At 44.1% G+C, this 24,992-nt stretch overlaps 1 pseudogene; it reads left to right on the forward strand.

Moving 5' to 3' along the window:
• Positions 1-1,912: 1,912 nt before the first annotated feature.
• Positions 1,913-23,822, forward strand: LOC101042983 (small ribosomal subunit protein uS11m-like; annotated as a pseudogene).
• The last annotated feature ends 1,170 nt before the right edge of the window (positions 23,823-24,992 follow it).

The following is a 24,992-nucleotide window of genomic DNA, read 5'->3' on the forward strand; positions in this document are numbered from 1 at the left end:
TTCACCCAGGCCTCGAAATAGGAGCAGCAACGAACATTTTCCACATCAAAGGTTTTAATCTTAGAAAAGGGATCACAAAAAAGACACATCATTAATCTTATTTTATAGAATTAGAAAATGGTTTAAGTGATTAATGCCTGGATCTTTCAATCTCTAAACGGAGCACTATAAATTTTAGACATCTATTTTTTTAGTGATAATAATAGCTGTTCTGAAATGTTCAGCTTCCCACTGGGAAAAAAAAAAAGAAAAGAAAAGAAAAAGTTGCGATTCAATAATTTACTCAGCCCAATTCTTCCTTGTAGAGTTCTACAGGATGAGCCATCATTTTCAGTTTTCATGCCTGACCTGTCTCCAGAGCTCTTGAAACCTTCGGAAGCAAGAATGTTTTTATCTGCTATCCTTCAGAATCACCCTCAGGTTACCTGACCCCACTAAATTGGAAATGAGGGTAAAAATCTCTGCTGCAAATTCCTCCTGGCTTTGCCATCTTGGCCAGTCATTCCCCCAAACTGATTGGGCATTGCAGATGAAAGTCGTAAACTGAAAGGAAAGTGGTAGTTGCAAACTGATTTCCTCATTGATCTCTTTGTTCAACCTGCATCTACAGGGGAGTTACTGTGTCTCGCTCAGTGCTGGATGCTGAGGTACAAAGAGTGCATCCTGGAGGTCCTTAAGGAAGAAGCAGTCCCAGCCTGTAAAAGTCTCCCAGCAGAAAGAGGAAGAGAAATGTGTGAATCACGACTCAAAAGAGCATGGGGAAAGATGTCACTGCAGCTAGGGGGATCTCCTCCCAGCTTTCCCAGCCAGGCTGCCTCACCTCTGGCTAGCAAGATCAATTGCACACAGAGGTAACCATTGGGGCAAGCAGCTGGAAACCTCAGCCTCTTTCCCAGAATGCTCTGGGAGCCTCCACTTCCTGGCTGTTGTCCACATGCTGAGGCTTCTATCCAACCCTCTTCCCCTGCTGCACAGGAAACCCTTCCTGCCTCTTCTCTGGCATTGAGCCCCTGACTCTTCCATCCAGCTTCCAGCTCAGCCCGACTTAATTTACTCTGTGTCTCTGTTCATCACTGGTGACTCTTCAGCCTTGGGGCTACCCCATGCCAGCTCAAGGCCCTGCTGAGCCAGCCTGGCCCCCACCTGCACCATGGAGATGGGGACTTGGTCACAGCGATTAAAGTAGACAGTGGGGGTCAGAGAGGCCAAGAATGGAAGGGAACTTAAATAAAGCCACGGGCAAGTAGGTTCGTTTGCTTGGGCTGCCGTAAGACCCACAGACTGGGCAGTATCACTAACAGGCATTTATCTGCCCGCAGTTCTGGAGGCTAGAAATCTGCGATCGAGGGGTCAGCAGGGTGGATTTCTTCTGAGGCCTCTGTTAAATGGTAAACTGAGGCACCATAAAAGTTTAGAGTTTATTTGTAAAAACACCAATCCAAACAGCTCCAAGCCAGAAGTGGTTGGATACTCTACTGAGCAAACACAAACCCAGTTAGGCCTCCTAAGAGATTTAGATCTTGCTTGATTTGCAAACATAAGCAAACCTTAGCTTGAGCTACTTTTTGTAAATGCCTATATTTAAAAAAAAAAAAAAAAAAAAAAAAGGCTAGCCAATTAGCATAGCAGCCCCGGATTAACTTAGATAACTAGGGACTTTCCAGCGAGAAGGACTGAATAAAACAGCTAGGCAATTATAATCCATCAAACATTTTCTTTGCTGTACTTCCCTGTGCACCGAGGTTTGTCATCAGATTACACATCATGACGAATGTGAGAAAAGCCTTTTGGAAGCGATGTGTGTAAATGTTATCGCAGTCACTTTATAGAAAAGGAAGTTTGAGGAGAACAAGGAAAGCAGCACTCTGTTATGGCCCCGGCACATCATGGCTGAACCAAACACAACCCCGCGATGAGCGTTCCTGGTGCCCCACATCTTCCCGCAGACGGCAGATGGTCCACGGTGCGGGAGAAGACTCGTGTGTGCATACACATGAGGCTGCCCTGACAGAGAGACCAGGCTAATCCTGCTTCCTGGTGATTGTGGCTTCCTTGTCCCCAGGAGGTCTTAGTTTAATTAACTTAGCAGATGTTTACGAGGCAGTGAATATGTGTAGCCTAGGAGGTCCGTGACAGAATGAAGGGCCCTGGGTCTGATTTAGGCATCCCCGTATACCTAGCACCTACAACACATCCGTGTGGCACAACATAGTCTCCCAATAAACACCTGATTGACAGACTGTCAGGCACTGGGCTAGGGACAAGGGTCAGAGTGCAGCAAAAGGCGACCATTTTGTAGATGCTAACCACTCAGCATGTGCACTGTGTTGAGATAGAAGCAAACTTCTCCAAGCACAGAGAAGACCGTAATTCATTCTGCTCTGTCATCAGGGGCAGGGCAGTGGGGCTCAGGGATGGCCGTGGAAGCTGGGCCTTCCAGGACAGGTGAGATTTTAACTTAGTGGCAAGCTAGAGAACAGGTGTTCTCCACAGCAGCATCAGCACACAAGAAAGCACGGAAAGAGGACACGTGCGGGGGCAACGTTTCCCATGGCTGCCGGAATAAACTGCTACTAGCATAGTTTAAAACAAGACAAGTGTATTATCTTACACTTCCCGGGGGATGTCAGAAATCTCACGGGCTCTGCCGGCTTCTGCGCTCCGTCTCTCAAGGCCAAAATCAAGGTGTCATCAGGGCTGAGCTCTGGGGGAGAATCCGCAACCAGGCTCATTGGGGTTGCTGGCAGAATCCAGCTCTGTGGGTCTGTGGGAACGAAGTTTCCTTGCTGGCCGGGGTTGCCCTCTGCATCTGGAGGCCACCTGCCCTCCCTGGCTCATGGCCCCTCTCATCCTGACAGCCAGCACCCGTGGAAAGAGCCCCTCTTGCACTGTGACTCTCTCCCGCCTCTTCCACTCTCTATGGCCTGCCTGCCCCCCTGGGTCATCTTTAAGAGTGCATGTGAGTACATTGGACCCACCTGAATCAGCCAGGGTGTTCTCCCCATTTTAAGATCTGCAGCCTTAATTCTACCTGCAAAGCCCCTTTAGCCATGTAATGTGCCATATTCACAGGTGTCAGGGATCAGAGGGCAGGTATCTTGGGGGACCATTATTCTGCCAACCACACAGGGCCTGATATGGTCTGGCTCTTTGTCCCCACCCAAATCTCATCCTTAAATGTAATCCAAATTGTAACCCCGACGTGTTGGGGGAGGGACCTCGTGGGAGGTAATTGAATCATGGGGCAGTTACCCTCATGTTGTTCTTGTGATAAGTGAGTTCTCACAAGATCTGAAGGTTTTGTAAGGAGCTTTCCCCCTTTTGCTAAGGACTGTCCTTCCTGCAGCCATGTGAAGAAGGACAAGTTCGATTCCACTCCCGCAATGATTCTAAGTTTCTTGAGGCCTCCCTAGCCCTGTGGAGGCCTCCCTAGCCCTGTGGACTCCTGTGGAGTCAGATAAACCTCTTTCCTTCATTAATTACCTAGTCTCAAGTTTTTCTTCATAGCAGCATGAAAATGGACTAAGACGGGGCCCATGTACTAGAAGACAGAGGACATAGAGTGGAAAGTGATATGGGAAGAGAAGGGGCTCAGGGCTATAATGTGGATGCCGTTTTTATTATTATTATTATTATTATTATTATTATTATTGAGACAGAGTCCCATTCTGCCACCAAGGCTGGAGTGCAGTGGTGAGATCTAGGCTCACTGCAATCTCCATGTCCCAGGTTCAAGCGATTCTCATGCCTCAGCCTCCCAAATAGTTAGGACAACAGGCATGCACCACCTCGCTGGCTAGTTTTTGTATTTTTAGTAGAGACAGGGTTTTGGCATGTTGGCCAGGCTAGTCTTGAACTCCCAGCCTCAAGAGATTCTCCTAACTCAGCCTCCCAAAGTGCTGGGATTACAAGTGTGAGCCACTGCGCCTGGCCACACAAGGTGAAGATTTTTGAATGACTTTCTGAAGAATCAGAATGTGATTGTGCAGCCACTGAGAAAAACCCCGAAAGACTTAAAGTCAGGACATGGCAGGCTCTACAGTTTACAAGAAAACACGAGTAAAGAATGGAGTCAAGATGTCTTTGGCCTGGTATTACCTTTCACTTAGCAAAATAATTAGGTCAGAGAAGCCAGGCTGTCTCCCCTCAGTCGATGGTCCAAAGGAGACTGTCTCAGCATCTTAGTCTGCGTGAGCTGCCATAACAAGCTGGAGGATTCAGGAAGTATGAACAGAACCCAAATCCTAAGCCTTCATGCCCCAGTTGTCTCTGGTCATGGTTGACATTAAAATACATCAGCTCACTGATGGAAAAGAGAGAAAAATCTTATTTCATTTCTTTAATGATTACTTCTTGCCTTCCTTTTGCTCTCGCCTTATTTCCCTGGTGTGGCAATTTATGGCTACTGAATCTTAAAGGAAAAAGAAAACACAATTTTTATTGAGAACGCAGGTATGCTGGGTATATATTAGTTAGAAAATCTTGGTGGAAAATTAGAGGAAATAAAATCTTCCCACTTACAGCAGCACTTGCCAAGTCATTATCAAAATGGATGTTGTGCTTTATCTCAGCCGGCTCCAACCAGCTGCAGTACGAGCATCTGGGACCTGGGATGTCAGAACCCACTGGACTTCATGGAAGACAATTTCCTGAACAATAAGCAATGGGAATTATTTTGACAGTCTGCATATAGACCCATGGAATCATTTCATCCTGTCTAGAAGACAAAAGTCAATGCTTAATTAGCATAATCACTGTGAAATTCCCCATTCCAGCAGTTAAAACCCCCAGAATTTTCTATTCAGCAAACTAGTTGTATTACCCAGAGTCCTCCAGAGAAACGGAAAAAAAATAGGATGTGAAGGAAATGAGAGAGACAAATTTTAAGGATTGACTCACACAATTTTGGGGGCTGGCAAGTCCAAAATCTGCAGGGCTAGCCATCAAGTGTAGAGACCCAAGGAAAGTTTGCATTGAAAGGCAGTCTGGGCCAGGCATGGTGGCTCATGCCTGTAATTGCAGCACTTTGGAAGGCTAAGCTGGGAAGATCACTTGAGCTCAGGAGTTTGACAGCAGCCTGGGTAACATAGCAAGACCCTATCTCTACAAAACTGAAAATAAAAACTAGCTGGGCATGGTGGCACATGCCTATAATCCCGGCTACTCAGGAGGCTAACATGGGAGGATTGCTTGAGCCCAAGAGGTTGAGGCTCCAGTGAGCCATGAACACACCACTGCACTCCAGCCTAGGTAACAGAGCAAGACCCTGTCTCAAGAAAAAAATAAAAATAAAAAAATAAAAGCAATCTGGCAGCAGAATTTCTTCTTGCACAGGGGAGGTCAGTATTTTGGCCTTGACTGGAGGAGGCCCACCCACATTATGGAGTTTGCTTAACTCAAAGTCTGTTGACCTAAATGTTATTGGTATCTAAAAACCGTCTTTATATTGTTGGAGCAAAGAATGGCCTAGCCAAGTAGACACATAAAGTTAATCATTACACCACTCAATAAATTTCTTCACTGGCATATATTCCTTTCTCTGTCAAAATGATAAAGATAACTTTGTATTATTTAGCACTGGTGGTCTTTGTTTTATTCTTAGACAGTCTGGTGAGTCCACTGAGATTGCCCAGCCGGGACATGCGAAGCAGAAAAGCACAGCTCCTGGGGCCCTCAAGAGCTGAGCTTGGTCTTCCAACTTTCCTGCAGCCTGGATGCCTTGCAGAGCCAGCTGAGCTTAGAGTGCTTATGGATTTCTCACTGAAACTACAATGTGCTGTGTTGAAGCTAACCTGTCCAAATACCATACATAGCTCGTGCCTTGTGTGTGCCTCTGATCAGCAGTCTCCTGTGAGACTCTGTTTTCTTATTTTTTAATTTTGTATTCCCGTTGATTATTGAGGAACAGGTGGTGTTTAGTTACATGAGTAAGTTCTTCAGTGGTGATCCGTGAGATTTTGGTGCGCCCATCACCCGAGCAGTGTACACTGCACCCACTCTAGAGTTTTGTCTTTTAAGGTTCCAGTCTTGGTTTTTTTGGTTTGTCTGTGATATGTCAGAAGATGGACAATGGCCACCTTTCTGAGGATTTAATCTGCAGAGGGAAACTCTTCTATGTACCTGATGTGCTCAGCCTAGGATGGCTGAGCTTGAAATTGTTAATGCCACCCGCACCGCTCCTTAAAACTATGTCAATTCTGCATTGGCCATTATCTACAAGCTCTAGATTTACCTAGTTCCAATAGGTAGAGTTAACACTAAATGGAAGAAAAACAATACATCAGATTACAAAGTTTCTTGTAAGAAAAGCTTTATACGGACTCTTAAGTACTTGTATAAATTTTAAACAGAAAAAAAAGGGAAAAAAATGAACTCCTAATGCTTCAAATGTTTTGATTCTTTTAAGTAAGACATTCTTATTGAGACTGATGTTCTGAAAGCAAAAAGTAAGATTTAGCTAGAGTTGGTTTAATAGCCTTGGCTAATCATATTTGGGTCATAAGAAGGGACACAGCTGAATCGCCACTGCTAGCAATTTAAGGAGAGAGACTTATACACACATATCCATATAGACAGAAATTTCCCAAACAATTAAACAATGTTTAATCAAGATGAATCTGTCTGAGCATGGTGGCTCACACCTGTAATCTCAGCGCTTTGGGAGGCCAAGGCAGGTGGATCACCTGAAGGTCAGGAGTTTGAGACCAGCCTGGCCAAAACGGTGAAACCCCGTCTCTACTTAAAATCTAAAAACTTAGCCAGGTGTGGTGGCAAACACCTGTAATCCTACTTGGGAGGCTGAGGCAGGAGAATCGCTTGAACCCAGGAGGGGGAGGTTGCAGTAAGCCAAGATCACGCCATTGTACTCCAACCAGGGCAACGAGAATGAAACTTCAACTAAAAAAAAAAAAAAAAAAAAAAAGAATCATCTAAATTAGACCATTTTGAAGCCAGATATGGTGGCTTACACCTGTGATCCCAGCACTTTGGAAGGCCGAGGAGTTCAATGCCAGATTAGGCAATAGAGTGAGAACTGGTCTCTACAAAAAATTAGCCAGGCAAGATGGCATGTGCCTGTAGTCGCAGCTACTCGGGATGCTGGGATAGGAGAATCTGTCAAGCACAGGAGTGCAAGGCTGCAGTGAGTAGTGATCACACCACTGTGCTCCAGCCTGGGCAGGACAGCAAGACTCCATCTCAAAGAAAAATTAAGCCACTTTGATAATCTGCCTGTTCTTTGATTTAATAATAGCATAAAAATAATAGTAGTATAATAGTATAACTTACGTACATTTGATTTTACTACCTCATAGAAAGCTTAGTTAATCTGAACTTTTAAATTTCCTGTATTAATTTTCCCTGGTCTTAAACTAACATGGCTGTAACACATTTTAAGATTACAAAAATGTGTTCAACTAAATTGAATTTGGGCCAGGCGTGCCAGCTCATGCCTGTTATCCCAACATTTTGGGAGGCCAAAGCAGGAGGATCACTTGAACCCAAGCGTTTGAGACCAGCTTGGGCAATATAGTAAGACCTCATCTCTACAGGGGAAAATAACCAAAAAAATTAACTGTGTAGTAGTGCTCATGCCCATGGTCCCATCTACCCAGGGGGCTGAGGTGGGAGGATCGCTTGAGCCCAGGAGGTGAGGGCTGCAGTGGGCCGTGATTGCCCCTGTGCACTCTAGCCTGAGCAACAGCACGAGACTCTTGTCTCAAAAAAACAAATCATAACCTGAATTTGAATAAATGATATTTCTATATGAGGGATTAATTCTAACTGTTTTCCAGAGTGTCTGCATCATTTTATACATTCCAACAGTAACACGAGTGACCCCTTGTCCCCGTGTCATTGTAGGCATTTGGTGGTAGTGTTTTATTTTGGCCATTGTGATAGGCGTGTTGTGATAGCCCACTGTGAATTTCCAGAAAGGTAATGAGCACCTTTTCACGTGTTTATTTACCATCTGTATGTCTGCTTCATGAAATGTCTCTTTATGTCATTGGCCCAGTTCTAATTCCATTGTTTATATTGTTACTGTTGTGTTTTGAAAGTTCTTTATATAAATATGTGTATGTATGTACACATAAATTACATACTAGGATTTTAGCTTTATGGACACCAGTTATTTGGCAGATATGTGGCTTTAAAATATTCTCTCCCTGTGTGGAGCTTGTCTTTTCATCCTCTTAATAGGGTCTTTCACCGAGGGAAAGTTTTTAATTTGGACAAAGTCCAGTTTATCAATATTTCCATTTATGGATTCTGCCTTTGGTGTCAAGTCCAAGAATACTCTGCCTAGCTCTGGATTTCAAAGATTTTCTCCTGTGTTTCTTTCCAAATGTTTTATAGTTTTAAATTTTACATTTAAAGCCACAATCCATTTTGAGTTAATTTTTAAATAAAGTGTGAGTCTTAAATCAAGCCTTACTTTTATGCCTATGAATGTCCAATTACTTACCTAAACTGTTTACCTAAATGACAATCTTTCATTCATTGAATTACTTGTGCACCTTTGTCAACAATCAATAAGCCATGATGCATATGTGCCACATTTTCTTGTACATATACACCATAGAATACTATGCAGCCATAAAAAAGAATGAGATCATGGAGCTGGAGGCCATTATCCTTAGCAAACTAACACAGGGACAGAAAACCAGATACTGCATTTTCTCACTTATAAGTGGAAGCTAAATGATGAGAACACACAGATATATAGAGGGGCCTTTCGGAGAGTGGAGGTTGGGAGAAGGAGATCAAGAAAAATAACTGATCAGTACTAGGCTGAATACCTGGCTGACAAAATAATCCATACAACCAAACTCCATAACACAGGTGTACCTACATTAACAAACCTGCACTTGTACCCCTGAACTTAAAAGTTAAAAAATATCAATAGGCCATACTTGTGTGGGTCTATTTCTGGGTAATCTATTCCATTCCCATTGATCTATGTGTCTACTCCTCTCCTAATAACATACTGTCTTGATTACTATAGCTATAAATCTTGAAATTGGATAGAGTGGCTCTTCCTACTTTATTCTTTTTTTTTTTTTTTTTTCTGACACGGGGTCTCACTCTGTCACCCAGACTGGAGTACAGTGGCATGATCTCAGCTCACTACAGCCTTGACCTCCCAGGCTCAGCTGGGACTATAGGCACGCGTCACTGTGCCCAGCTAAGTTTTGTATATTTTTGTAGAGACAAGGTTTCACCATATTTGTCAGGCTGGTCTTGAACTCCTGGATTCATGTAATGCACCCTCCTCTACGTCCCAAAGTGCTGGGATTACAGGTGTGAGCCGATTGTTTTGGCTATTAGCGTTGCTTTGCCTTTCCAAATAAACTTCAGAATACTCTATATTTTCTTTCTATTTGTTTTTGGCTTAATTTATTTGTTTAGTCTCTTAAGGTGGAAGCTTAGATGAATTGATTTGTGCTACTATAAGAAAGTACCATAGACTGGGTGGCTTGTAAAAGCAGAAATTTATTCCTCACAGTTCTGGAGGCTGGAAGTCTGACATCAAGGTGCTAGCATGGTCAGGTTCTGCTAAAACCAAGACAGCAGCAGGGCAACCTTCCTTTCTGGACGTTCTCTGGGAGAATTCGTTTTCTTGCCATTTCTGGCTTCTGGAGGCCACCTCATACTCCTCCATCTTCAAAGCCAGCAATAGCCAGTTGAGTCCTCCCTACACTGCCATCCTCTCTGGTACTTCTGCCTCCCTCTTCCACCTTTAAGGACCCTCATGATTCTAACTAGCCTGCCTGGATAATCCAAGATCACCTCCCTAATTTAATGTTAATTGATCACCAAACCGATTGTCATCTGCAGTTTCAGTCTCCCTTTCCCTGTGACCTAACACAGTCACAGTTTCCACGGATGACAACATGGACCTTTGCAGGGCCCTTATTCTTTTTTTTTTTTTTTGAGACGGAGTTTCGCTCTTGTTACCCACGCTGGAGTGCAATGGCGCGATCTCGGCTCACCGCAACCTCCGCCTCCTGGGTTCAGGCAATTCTCCTGCCTCAGCCCCCTGAGGAGCTGGGATTACAGGCACGTGCCACCATGCCCAGCTAATTTTTGGTATTTTTAGTAGAGACGGGGTTTCACCATGTTGACTAGGATGGTCTCGATCTCTTGACCTCGTGATCCACCCGCCTCTGCCTCCGAAAGTGCTGGGATTACAGGCTTGAGCCACCGCGCCCGGCTGCAGGGCCCTTATTCTGCTAGCACATCCATGTGATAGACCATCTCATTTCAGAACACTCTTGAGCTGCCCTGTGATTAGCTACAAAGTTACCTACAGATGGAAAATTTGCCCTTTAAGTTTGGCTTTTCTAAGTGACCATATCAAAGGTTACCACCTGCATTGCCAACGCCATGTAATAAATGACGAAACTAGCGTAGCCAGAACATCCCGACTGCTCTCTACGGGCCCCTCGGCAGGACTGCCCCGCATCTACCCACACACATTTCCAATAGACGTCACTCACACACTCTTCCAGGGACTCCCACCTGCTGGTGGTGTAGGCATCTGTTCACAGCTCTCGGCCTAGACCTTGTCCCCCTGGCCGGGATACTAAGTGTCCAACAGAGGCAGCAACATCAAATACCTCTCCCACCTCCTCCTAAGAGGTAGGTAACTGTCCCTAGCCCCACCTGCCCACCTTGCATTTATGTCATCATTTTTAAAACATCAGTAAAAAAAGGAACAGCTTATTGCTAAGTCAGCTTTCAAAATCAACTCCGTGTTAAAGAAAGCACAGACCTCAGTGAGGCAGGACGTAGAGGCAGCAGGCAGCAGCTCAGACTGCACTGGCAAAACTAGGCCACGGAGAGCCCATTTCTGCTCAGATCGCCTCACTTCCTGGACAGCCTTCAAGATACACGGCTCTGTTCTGATTCAAATCCATTCATCCAACCTGCTTCCGCAGGACATAAGCCTTCAGGCTGCCCTCTGCTGAGCCTGCTGTCCTTCCAGATCCCCCAAGAGCCAGTTCCAGAGCCTGCACTCTCACCAATGTCCCCACAGCCAGGGTCCTGCCAGGCCAAGAAACCAGCTTGAGCTGTCCTTCCCCTTGGCAATGTCTGGGAATCCCACCTGCTTGGTCCCAGGACTGACATCCATGGCAGTGCTTGGCCAGACACACAGCAGGTCAGATGTTTCCAGGGGACAAAAAAAGTTACAGAAAAGCAAACTGCACTCCTCTCTTGACAAAGTGCAGGAAGTACTGCACCATATCTATTGAGACAACATGTAGATTTGTCAAGGACAGAGAGGAGATAATAAAATGAATACTAGTAAAGTGGGAGGAGCCCTATAAAAAGAATCTAAAGACAATTCTCTTCTGTTTACAAGCTCGTAACCTTGGGCAAGCCCCTCTGACAGCCTTGGACCTAAGGGTTATGTGCAGGTTCACTGAGAAACGGGCCTGGCACACAGTGGCCCTTAGACAGTGCTCGATGAATGAACGAATGAATGAATGAGTGCAGGATAGGCTGAAATCCAGAGCAGAAGATGTGAAGCCATAGGTAGAGATGTATTTTGATCCTTCGTTGCTAACTCAAATCTTAAGATCAGTCACGGCACATAGGGTTAAAAGGGAAAAGGGCAGTTTTCTGGTCCATTCTCACGTTGCTATAAATAAACACCAAGACTGGGTAATTTATAAAGAAAAGAGGCTTAATTGGCTCACAGCTCCCTGTCTGTACCGGAAGCTTGACAGCTTCTGGGGAGGCCTCAGGATAACTTTCAGTCACAGCAGAAGGAGAGCAAGAAGCAGGCACACATTTTACGTGACCAGAGCAGGTGGAAGAGAGAGAAGGGGGAGCTACCACACACTTTTGAATAACCAGGTCTTACAGAAACTCACCACTGTCACAACCAAGGGCGATGGCACTAAACCATTCATGAGAAAATTGTAACTGCCCGATGGGCTCACCTTGCCCACTGTCTAGACAGAGCCAAATTATCAAGAGAGGGGAAGAGTAATTAACTCAAAGCCGGCTGCAGTGGTGAAAGAGTAATTCACTCAGAGCCAGCTGCGCAGGAGACCAGAGTTTTATTATTACTTAAGTCAGCCTCCCTGAGCATTCAGGAATCAGAGTTTTTAAAGATAATTTGTCGGGTAGGGGCTTGGGAAGTGGGGAGTGCTGATTTGATTGATCAGGCTGGAGATGGAATCATAGCGGGTCAAAGTTAGGTTTTCTTAATGTCTTCTTTTCCTGGGTGCAATGGCAGATCTGGTTGGGCCAGATTACGGGTCTGGGTGGTGTCAGCTGATCCATCGAGTGCAGGGTCTGCAAAATATCTCAAGCACTGATCTTACATTTTACAATAGTGGTGTTATCCCCAGAAGTAGTTTGGGGAGGTTTGAACTCTTGGAGCCAGATGCTGCATAACTCTTAAATTGTAATTTCTAATCTTGTAGCTAATATGTTAGTCCTGCAAAGGCAGACCGGTAGACAAAAAGAGAGTGTTTTCAGAAAAGGGACATTACCAATTTTGTTTCAGAATCAAACTATGAAATGAATGCCACCCCAAAGTTAGTTCAGCCTATGCCTGGGAATGCACAAGCACAGCGTAAGGGTTAGAAGCAAGGTAGAGTCAGTTAGGTCTGATCTCTTTCACTGTCACAATTTCCTCAGTTATAATTTTCCAAAGACAGTTTCAAAACCCCCCCATGATCCAGTCACCTCCCACCAGGACCCACCTCCAACATTGGAGATTACAGCTGAACACGAGATTTGGTTGGGGACACAAATCCAAGCCATATCAGATAGAGTATCTGGCATCTCTCAGAAAGGCAGCAGAAGTAGAGTCGGGCCCTTCTGACAGTGAAGCCAGAGCCGTGTGGAAAGCACCCCTTACGGTAGAAGTGCACTGGAGTTTTTGTGGGTCTTGGGTGAAAAGCCAAGTTCAGGGATTCTTACGTATTTAGTAAGAAGACTGCCTGCTTTTTTTCGCTTTACATAAAAAAAAAAGCGGTCCTGGATCCCTTCACATAGTAACATCTGCTGCCTGAGAAGATAAACACTGGCAAAAGACCACCTAGATTTTAAAAGAATTTGCACCTTCTATTTCACAAGGGCCTTTCCACATTTGCACAAGAATAGAGCACAGCGATTCTTTATCCAGGATACTGCTTCAGCTGAGGGCACACTGAGATTCCAGAGCTGCTTTTCAGAGCTCTCTGCTCCTCAGCGGTTTGGAAATTCCAGTAAAGTGGAGAAATATCCTAGACTTTGAGTCAGACAGTTGACTTTGAAGTACTTTTCTAGCTCACGAAAGCTGTATGATTGTGAGCAAGTTATATAAACTCTGAGTAGTTTATTTATCTGTAAACAGGGAATAATACTAATTCCCTTACAGGCTTATTGTGAAGATTGACTCCAATAACATATGCAAAACACCAGGCATAGATTAGGCACTCAGTGAAGGTTGGCATCCTTCCTCTCAACATGAAGGTCACATGTAAATTCACACCCAAAAAGAAAATCCCAGGAAAAGAAAATCAGTACAACTCTGAATACTTATATCAAAATAATTATTAGATAAATCAACTTTCCTCCATTCCCATTTTTCCCTAGATTAGTTTGGAAATTATTTTCTTTCTATCCTTTTGCTAGTTTTCTTTAAAAATTAGACTAGGCAGGCCAGGCACGGTGGCTCAAGTCTGTAATCCCAGCACTTTGGGAGGCTGAGGCGGGCGGATCACAAGGTCAAGAGATCGAGACCATCCTGACCAACATGGTGAAACCCCGTCTCAACTGAAAATACAAAAAAAATTAGCTGGGCGTGGTGGCGTGCGCTTGTAGTTCCAGCTACCCAGGAGGCTGAGGCAGAAGAATTGCTTGAACCTGGGAGGTGGAGGTTGCAGTGAGCCGAGATCACCACTGCACTCCAGCCTGGTTCCTGGTGACAGAACAAGACTGTCTCAAAAAAAAAAAAAAAAAAAAAAAAAAAAAAATTAGACTAGGCATATGTGACTTACAAAGTCCAAAGTGAGTCCAATCTCTCTCAGCCTCCTGTGCAATGCAAAAACATCACAATGTGGACTCCAGTCACCCTTTCCCAGGTCACATGACCTTGTGTCCTGCATTGCATTTGATCTCATTTATCGCCCATAACTGGTCTTCATTGTTTTATTTTATTTTATATAGTCTGCGTTTTATTTTATTTTATTTTTTGTAATATTTTTCATTGAGGGTCTACTACTTTCCATTTATCTTGCACTCACTCTTCAATGATTGCTAGCTGCTCTGGAATTCTAGATTGATAGTAATTTCTCTCAGATACTTGAAAATGGTCTTGTTTGGCATTAACAGTTATAAACACAGGCTCCATGCTCAGAATCCCTGGGATCCCATCCTGACTTTGCCAGTTAGGAGCTAGCCAACCTTAGCAAATAGCTCAAAGTCTCTGTGCCTCAGTTTTCTTGTTAGAAACATAAGAATGATATCTTACAGGTTACTGTAAAAATTAAATGAGATAATAAATGTAAAGCATTTAGAACACAGCAATTCCTTAAACAAGGTTGGCTATTATTTGTATTATTACTTTATTGTCTTCTGACTTTTATTGCTTCTGTTGGGAAGCTGACAGTGTCAAACGTCCTGTGTTCTCTTGCATTTAACATGACTTTGCTCCCAGTTACTTTTGGGTAGGAACTTTGTTTTGGTGTTTTGTGGTTTCATTGCTATGTGTCTAGATGCTAATTTCTTTTTTTTAATTTGTGCTGCTTAGGTCTCTTTAGGAAATCAAACCTAAGGTTTCATTTCCTTCATGGAAATTAGAAAATAGCCATTATTTCTTTGAGTATTGCCTCTATTTCTTCTATTATCTCTCTCTGGAAATTCTGTTACATAACTGTTGGGATCTCTCATTCTCTCTCTCTCTCTCTCTCTCTCTCTCTGTCTCTCTCTCTCTCTCTCTCTCTCTCTCACACACACACACACACACACACCCCTTCTATGTAATTTCTTCACATCTAATTTTTATTTCATTTATTTGGCTCTTTGCTCCATTTAGGTTTTAATTTCAATAGCTTTCTTCATTTATAGAAGTTCTATTTGATTCTTTTGCAATTCTTCTGGTCTGTTCTTTTTTTGTGTGTCTTTTTTTTCTTTTTTCATTCTTTCTAATGTCCTTAGTTATTTTAAAATAGGTATTTTGTAGTGTATAACAACTATTCTTTCACCTGAGGTACTTTTTTTTTTTTTTTGAGAAAAAAGAAAGAGAAAGAAAGAAAAAGAACAAAAGACAGAAAGAAAGAGGGAGAGAGAACAGGAGTGTTGCTTTATTGCCCAGGCTAGAATGCAGTCTAAAAATGGGTATTGAAAACCTCTTTTACGCCAATAATTGTTCTTAACAATGGAAACAGGAAGGAATAAGGCAGGAAAATAACAAACAAGCAGCCAACTAATATTTGGTTGTGAAATGCTATGCAATTTCTGAGGAGTGATTGACTGCCAATTATATAGTCACTCTTAGAGTAGGTGTGACATGGTACTGATAAGAATGTATGTTTTGCGGATTTACGGTGGGGAGTTCTACAAATGTTTATTAATTTTACTTGTTCCAGGTCTAAGTTCAAGTCCTGGATATCCTTGTTAACTTTCTGTCTCATTGATCTGTCTAATATTGACAATGTGATGTTAAAGTCTCCCACTATTGTTGTGTGGGAGTCTAAGTCTCTTTATAAGTCATTAAGAACTTGCCTTATGTATCTGGGTGTTCCTGTATTGGGTGCGTATATATTTAGGATCGTTAGCTCTTCTTGTTGCATTGATCCTTTTACCATTATGTAATGTCCTTCTTTGCCTCTTTTGATCTTTGTTGCTATAAAGTCTATTTTATCAGAGGCGAGAATTGCAACTCCTGCTTTTTATTATTTATTTATTTATTTTGCTCTCCATTTGGTTGGTAAATCTTCCTCCATCCCTTTGTTTTGAGTCTTTGTGTATCCTTGCATGTGAGATGGGTCTGGATGCAGCATACCAATGGGTTTTGGCTTTTTATCCAATTTGCCTGTCTATGTCTTTTGATTGGGGCATTTAATCTATTTAAATTTAGGATTAATAATAATATATGTGAGTCTAATACTGCCATTTGATGCTAGCTGACCGTTTTGCCCATTAGTTGATGTAGATTCTTCATTATGTTTATGCTCTTTACCTTTTGGTATATTTTTGGAATGGTGGATACTGGTTGTTCCTTTCTACGTGTAGTGGTTCTTTCAGAAGCTCTTATAAAGCAGGCCTGGTGGTGATGAAATCTCTGAGTACTTGCTTGTTCACAAAAGATTTTATTTTTCCTTCACTTATGAAGCTTAGTTTGGCTGGATATGGAATTCTGGGTTGAAAGTTCTTTTCTTTAAGGATGTTGCATATTGGCCCCCACTCTCTTCTGGCTTGAAGGGGTTTCTGCTGAGAGATCTGCTATGAGGCTGATAGGCTTCCCTTTGTGGGTAACCTGACCTTTCTTTCTGGCTGCCCTTAGCATTTTCTCCTTCATTTCAACCCTGGTGAATCTGATGATTATATGCCTTGGGGTTGCTCTTCTTGAGGAATATCTTTATGGTGTTCTCTGTATTACCTGGAGTTGAATATTGTCCTGCCTTGCTAGGTTGGGAAAGTTTTCCTGAATAATATCCTGAAGAATATTTTCCAACTTGGATTCATTCTCTTTGTCACATTCAGGTACACCTGTCAAACATAGATTAGGTCTTTTCACATAGTCCCATATTTCTTGGAGACTTTGCTAATTCCTTTTTACCCTTTTTTCTCTAATCTTGTCTTCTCATTTTATTTCATTAAGTTGGTCTTTGACCTCTGATATCCTTTCTTCTGCTTGATCAATTCAACTGTTAAAACTTATACCTACTTTGCCAAGTTCTCGTATTGTGTTTTTTCAGCTCCATTAATTCACTTATATTCCTCTCTAAATTGTCTATTCTCATTAGCATTTTGTCAAACCTTTTTTCAAGGTTCTTAATTTCTTTGCATTGAATTAGAACATGTTCTTTTAGCTCACAGAAGTTTCTTATTGTCCACCTTCTGAAGCCTGATTCTGACAATTCATCACACTCATTCTCCATCAGGCCTTGTTCCCTTGCTGATGAGAAGCTGCAATCCCCTAAAGGAGGAGAGGCATTCTGGTTTCGGATGTTTTCAGCCTTTTTGTGCTGGTTTCTTCCCATCTTTATGGATTTATCCACCTGTCGTCTTTCTAATTGCTGACTTTCAGATTGGGTCTCTGAGTGGACATCCAGCTTGTTGATGGTGATGTTATTTCTGTTTCTTTATTTTCCTTCGGCTGACGCCCCTCCCCCACAGAGCTGGACCTTCCCGGGTTCAGCTGTGCTTGCTGTGAAACTCTCAGCCGTCAGCGTTTCCAATTGCTGTTTTCTTGTGGGGGTGGGACCAGCCGAGCCTGATCACCTGGCTCCCCACCTCGGAGCCCCCTTTTTTCTTTTCCTACTTGAACGGTCAATTCTCTCCCAGGTGCCCCAGTCACCTGCCGAAAAGGTGCCGGGATCTATGCAATTTCCTGTGCTGTGAAAGCGCTGGCTGAAACAGTGGCACTGAGATTCGTGGCGCTTTTCTGCCTGGGGATCTCCAGGTCTGGCTCCCAGCTTCAGTCCCCTTTTCAATCAGCTGAATGGGCGACTGTGCCCTCCCGGAGCTCCAAACACCAACCAAAAGGGCACCCAGTCCCGCATACTCCGCAATGAGAAGCGCCCGCCAGGACGCCGGCAAAACAGCTGCAGGCCAAAAGAGCTGCACTGGTGACCCGTGGGGCTCCTCCGCTGGGAATCTCCTGGTCTGTAGGCAACAAAAATTCATCTGGGAAGTCCGGCGTCCACTCACTCTCTGCGCCTTCACTGGGGGCTGCAATCCTGAGCTGCGGCTAGTCAGCCGTCTTGGATCTCTCTCTCCACCTGAGGTTCTTGAAGGTCCTGTCCTGTGCTGATGTGCCTGCTGACATTCCTGCATGGTTAATTGATTCTGTCATTTCTAATTGTGAGCTCATATCAGTGGAGCTCTCTCTGTAATTATGCTGTGTGGTCTGAATTAAGAGTGTGTCCCCACAAGGCACTTTGTTTCTGCTAGACACCCAGGGAAATTATCAGCCTAGACCACGTTGGCTCACTGCTCAGCTGGACAGGTTGGTGGCTCTTAGACTCTGCAGGTAAAGTACATGCAAGCCCCACCCCTACCTTAGGGCAGGTGAACAGATTCCTTTCTTCCCACCCAAAGCCTGAGTCACAGCATAGCAAATATGCTTCTGTGCCACCTGCCCGAATGGGCAGATTATTCTTCAAATCTGTCCTTTTGTAGAAGATGCAGCACTCTGTGGGTTCTGACCTTATATACATGTTTTCAGCTCCAGATTTCTACCATGAGAAGGCCCAACACGATGCTCCTTTCCCAGCATGGTATTAAAATCGAAGCCCCTCGGTTAGAAAGATGAGCAAATCTCCCAAGGCAATAACAGCAGCATTTGACTCTGACTGCTCTGCTTCTTAGGTCCTGTTCTGTTTTGGCCTGAAGGTGCCCCTCACTTGCAAGTGGAACCTCATATTTTTATCCGGTATTTCAAGTTTTTGTTGTTTTCTATAGCAAAACAATAGTTTTGTCATTACAAAAAAACAAAACAACAACAACAAAAAAAAAAAACAGTTTCAGGGTATGTGGATTACATCATTGATAAAAATAGAAGTCCTAACCTGTGTATTTTTTAAGTTCTTAAAATTTGATATTATATTCAAAAAGCATACCAAAGAACTCTTTGGAGCCCTAAGCTACTTATTTAAACCATAGAGTATGAATACATTGAATGACTTATTCTTATAATGACTTCTAAGCTAATCATGGAGTCAAGGGAAGGTTCAAATTTGAATTTCCTCACACCGAAGCTCAAGGAATGCTCAGAAACCTTCCTGAGTCAGCATTCTTTTCTCAAAAGCTTAACTGCCTGCACCAACACCTTTCCAAGGCCAGTAAGAGAGGAAATACGCCCAAGTGTTTCCTTCTAGGACTGCCAAACTGTTATTCTCTTCCATTTGTGGGCTAATTAAGCACCATGATTTCATTCTATTAAATATAACAAAGCTAAATTTGTGTGTTTGTGTGTGTGTGTGTGTGTATTCAGAATACCTGATAACACTTCATATACTGCCTATTTTCCAATGCCTAAATTCACACTTAAAATCAATTTTTCCTGTTTCTCTTCTTTGCAGTTAACTTTTTGCTGGGAGCATAGGAATACATTTATTTCTAAGTCAAATTTTTCCCTAAGTAATTACATCCCTTAAGATTCTCCTTCCACGGCTTTAAATCTGGACTTGTTGAAATCATTCTATCAGAATGTGAGCTCCTAGAGGGCAGGGACTTTGTCTTCTTCAGCCCTATAACTTTCGCCATATAGTTTGTGCTCAGCAAATATATGTTGAATAAATGAAAGAACCTTTGAGCTTTTCCGAATTAACTTCTCTCCCAAAGCTGGAATTCTCTTTAATGGAATCTCTAAAACCCAGACTTTGCCTCAATACTTCTAATGACACAGAGTTTTCAATAGCAGGAGGAAGCCTGTTCCACCTATGGCTAGACCTGGTTATTTGCCTGGTTTGGGTTTTTTCACTTAAATAACTCTACACCCCCACCTGTTCCACGTGGGTCCCAGTTTGTTCTTCCGCAGTAGTGTTCCACTGTGTTGTGACTGTTTATGTCCCTCTTCCTAAGTTCATGTGTTGAAAAATCCTAACTGCCAGTGTGATGTCATTAGGAGGTGTGACCATTGGGAGGCCATTGGTATCATGGGAAGGGAGATCTCATGAATGAGATTAGTGTCCTTATTAAAGAGGCCCCAGAAAGCTGCCTTGCTCCTTCCATCATGTGAGGACACAGAGGAGAAGGTGCCCTTTATGCACAGGAAGCAGGCACCTTTGCCAACACCTTGATCTTGGACTTCTCAGCTTCTGAGAAGGGGTAGGTTTTGCTTTTCTTGCCTAGAAACCTCAGCTGGCATCACAATCTGGTAAAATTTATAAAACTATACACACACACACACACACACACACACACACACACACACATTTACTGTATATCTGTTGTATACAAGCCGCCCCAGTCATGGTATTCGGTTCTTGTTACAGCAGCCCAAATGGACTGTGACATGCTCCCCAGGATTGCACCTGATTCTGCATGGCAGCCTGTAAAACACAACTCCCTTATCTTATAATACATTCTTAGAGCTGGCACCATCTTAGGTTTTGTCCTGGAAATCAGCATTTTTTAGAATTTTCTCCACAGGCGTGGATGCAGTTGGTTCACGGGCCAGCACGAATGCATCACTATATTCTGGCAACAAGTTCACCCCAAATTTCTCTCCTCCACAGTTGAAGTTTCTCATTCTTGTGACCGGTCCTGTGAGATGGTAGTTTCCATCTCTTGGCTTGGTCTAATCCAGACATCCCTTCTGAAGATACATCCCGCATACAAATGGACACACAGTCCAAGCGCTGTCAGCACACCACAGGCAATGACAGAAACGGCGTGACACAGTTTTTCTATCAATGTGACCCAAGCATTTCCATTGCCTTAGGTTTTGTCCCATTTTTAACTTACCATCGGTTAAGTCTCTAGTTTTTTCTCATAAGCGTAGCACACACAGCCAGGAAAAGAAACCTAAATGTGGAAATCTCCATTTCCTCTTCTTAAATTTTAAAATGATTTTTGGTAAATATTTCAATATTTAGATCAACTGAAAATAATAGTACATTCCAAGCAAATGACAGAGATGAATGACCCAAAATAAGCCTAGACCTAGACTCAATGCCAAATGTCTTAGCTGCTCGATTCAGGGCCTGGAAAAGAGAATTTGAAAGAAGCAAGTGAATGGACACAGGGAGATCTTTCAATCACATGTCAAGACCCCAGGGAGAGAATCCATCACGGAAAACGCGCTAATCAACCAAGTGAATGGACACAGGGAGATCTTTCAATCACATGTCAAGACCCCAGGGAGAGAATCCATCACGAAAAACGTGCTAATCAACCAAGTGGGCAGAATGACCTGGCCAGTTACTGTAGCCAGCCTCCATCACCAGCCACACTAGCAGGCTCCTGAACAAAGGAGCCATAATGGCAAGGGTGGATGTTACGCATGAGTCCAACAGCGTGGGCTCCTATTCACCAGCTGATCTAACTATTGCTACTATCCAATGTCCAATTTGCAAGCAACAGAGACTACCCCGAACCTCCAAGACACTATCATCCCTAGAGAAGACGAGCAAGACATGTCTTTGTGAGTTAATTACATCAGACCCCTTTCTGATGCAGCAATGCATCTTAATGGGAACCAACATGTTTTTGGGTAGGTTTTGCTTTTCTTGCCTAGGAATCTCAGCTGGCATCACAATCTGGTAAAATTTATAAAACTACACACACTTTTTTATCCACCAACTAAGCAGCCTATGTAACTTTGCACTGAGTCAAGAGACTCACTTTACAATAAAAGAATTGTAGCAGTGTATACCTGAGCATGCAATCCCTTAGTCCCATCATATAATAAAAACACATGGAAGCAGCTAATTTAATGAAGGCTTGGAATCACCTTTTGAAGATGCAACTGAGGCATCAGCTTGGAGGTGATAACGTGCAAAGATGAACCACCATCCTCCAGGAGGCCACCTAAACCCTTCAAGAAGGACCATCGTATGGTGAGTGTAGCTGTCTTCTTCTCTAGCCCCATTCTATTAAATGGGCATGGACAAGGAGCACATGGCAAATGGCAGTCCATCAGGGCCACAGCCTGAGCAAGCAAGAGCAATAAAATCATTGGGAGAGAGAGATTCGGGGCACTGGAAAGTTCCTTGTTGGAAGAATCAACCACATGGACTGCAATCATGCAGAATTAAGGCTAGAGTGGTGATGGAGGGAGTGACCGAACCAGGAGCCCCGATGGCTGAGAAGTGAGCAGTCAGCAGAGGGCTGCAGCCAGTGGGAGAGGGAGACGCCATCTGACGAGAAGAGGCAAAGCTGAGGCATTTAGAGGGGTCCAGAAGGAAAGAAAAGCAGCAGGAGGGACCCCTGCCCCACCTCCAGGTCCAGCAGGGTGTGTCCTAGAAGGAACAGTGGAACAGCCCAAGGGTTTGGGCAGGAATGAGAAATGCAGAGGATATCAGGGATACTCGGACACCTGTGGGGATCTGGAAGGAGGCAAAGAGGAACTACCGGGAATTCCAGGGCATGCCTGGTAACTGACACACATGTGGGTGAGAGGCATGCAGAGGCGAGTCGTGGTGGACTCAGGGCCAGTGTGTGTGTTGACACTGGGTGCTGGGACCCAGGAGGGGATCCGGATTCCCTCATCCCCTGCCGAGGGAGGCCTTCCCCCCAGCCGCCACACCTCTCTCCAGAGCCTCATTGAAATCCTTCTTGGTGGCAGGTAGGAGACTGGGAGAGGTGTGCTCCCCACTAGGCATGGGAATGCTTTACTTCAAACACTCAGGGTACATTCTAGACCCTTGTTAATAGATGCAAAGATGTCAGGAACCCACGAAAGATGCCGCTTAGATGGATGAACAACAGAATAAAGACGTTATTCTCCCTACATTAAGCTATAAATGCAATCCAGTTGCCATAAAATTACAGGTGGGTGTTTTGAGAAAATCGGCAGACTTATTTTAATTTTAACACGGAAGAAGAAAGGACTATGAAGAGCTAGGTTGGGCCAGGCACAGTGGCTCACGCCTGTAATCCCAGAACTTTGGGAGGCCAAGCCTGGTGAATGACTTAAACTCAGGAGTTCGAGACCAGCCTGGCCAACATGGTGAAACCCCACCTCAACTAAAAATAGAAATATTAGCCTGATGTGGTGGTGTGTGCCTGTAATCCCAGCTACTCAGGAGACTGAGCCAGAGAATCACTTGAACCCAGGAGGCAGAGGTTGCAGTGAGCTGAGATCATGCCACTGCACTCCAGCCTGGGCAACAGAGCCAGACCCTGTCTCCAAAAAAAAAAAAAAAAGAGCTAGGTCAACTTTGAAAAAGCCAAGTGAGATCGGGTGCAGTGACTCACACTTATAATCCCAGCACTTTGGGAGGCCAAGCCTGGTGGATAACTTAAGCCCAGGAGTTCAAGACCAGCCTGGACAAAATAGTGAAACGCCATCTCCAGTATATACAAAAATTAGCCAGGTGGTAAGAAACACAGGCTCCTTTGGACTTGGCCCCAGACAACCAGGGTCGTGGCCAGGACACCAGCCCGGACCATCCACACAGGCGCCCAGCAGCTGCAAGACGCTGCAGGAGAGCAGGAAGGCAGCAGCTCCCAGACACACCAGCTTCGGCATCTACCCTCCCATCCCAGGAGAGGAGAGCTCTCTGAGGTGGGCAGGAAAGAAGTTGGAGGAGATCCCAGTCGCACACATTAAAGCATCCTACAACAACACACAGATCCAGGTAGTCTCTGCCAGTAACCAGCCCTTGCCCGTGCTTCCTGTGGCACAGAGGGATTTTGGAATGCCAAGAAGGGCATCGGCATCGCAGCACAGACAGCAGGCATGGGTGCAGCGGCGAAAACTCTACAAAAGGGTGCGACCACATCCGAGTTGTGGTGAAAGGCCTGGGGCCAGGACGCTTGTCTGCCATCAGCAGACTGACCATGGGGGGCCCGGGAGTGATCGCAGTCACAGACGATACCCCATCCCGTACAACGGCTGCCGTGCCAGGAAGGCTTGGAGGCTGTGGTGGGAAGGAAGCCTGCAATCGGACCTGGCCTCAAGCCTCAGCTCCAGTGGGACCTTGTAGAAAGCTCCCTGTCAGAGTTCTCTCTAGAATATGCTTGTTGGAGATCCTTCAGACAGTAAGGGTGAGCTTTGCCTCCTCACACAGTGGCCTTGGCTTGTACCTCCACCTGGATAGGTGTGCTCCAGAAGTGAGCTTTACATCTCCTGGCAAGAGGGGAGCTATGGGGGCAGCCATGGCCTAGGCCCAACCTCTGCTCTGAGAAAATAAAATATCTGTGCCATCAAAAAAAAAAAAAAAATTAGCCAGGCATGGTAGCACATGCCTGTGGTCCCAGGTACTTGGGAGGCTGAGGTGAGAAAGATCCCTTGAGCTTCAAAGATCAAGGCTGCAGTCAGCTGTGATTGCACCACTGTGCTTCAGCCTTGGAGACAGAGCAAGGCCCTGTCTCAAAAAGAAAAAGAACAAGAAAAAAAAAGTAAGCATAGTAAAATAGATTTGTTCTGCTAGGCATGAAGGCACACCTCAGAATTACGGTAACGAAAAGACAGCACGCAAACTCCACAAAGTGGAAATTACATCAAGAGACAAAATAGAGAGTACAGAGTGAAACCTGCGTCTGGAAGGGATTTAACACAGGGTAAGGGGAACAAAACTCAATCAGGAAAAAAGGGCATGGATTAGTACATAGTACCGGAGAGACCATTAGTCTATCAATCAAAATATGACTGAGTCTCCACCTAATGCGCAAATCATCATGCACTCCAGATGAATGCAATACCTGCCTGAGGAAGGTAAAGCAGTGACGATAACAGAAAGGGATGTAAGAGAATATCTTTATGATTGACAGATAGGGCAGGGCTTCTTAAAACTTTCAATGTACAGAAATATTAGTAAATTTGATTGTATGAAAATGAAGGAGTTTTGTTACAAAAGGTCACCCCACGGACAAAAATAAATCCATGATCCACAAATCTACAACATAAAAAACAAAAGTGTAGAACCAAACACCCCTGCAAAGCCACAAGAAAATTCCAGCAACCCTATAGAAAAATGAGTAGAAGTGGTTTACTGAAATGCAGCCAGATGAAAGGCAGCCTACATGGGGGGAAATATCGGCCATCATTAATAGTCAGAGAACTGCAAATTAATATCATGGACCATCACTTTACTCCTATTAGCCTGGCACAAATGCAGCAGCTGATGCCAAGTGCTGGCAGGAATGGAGGGACA

The sequence above is a fragment of the Saimiri boliviensis genome, chromosome 18 (genome assembly GCF_048565385.1).
Source record: "Saimiri boliviensis isolate mSaiBol1 chromosome 18, mSaiBol1.pri, whole genome shotgun sequence".
Taxonomy (NCBI): Eukaryota; Metazoa; Chordata; class Mammalia; order Primates; family Cebidae; genus Saimiri; species Saimiri boliviensis.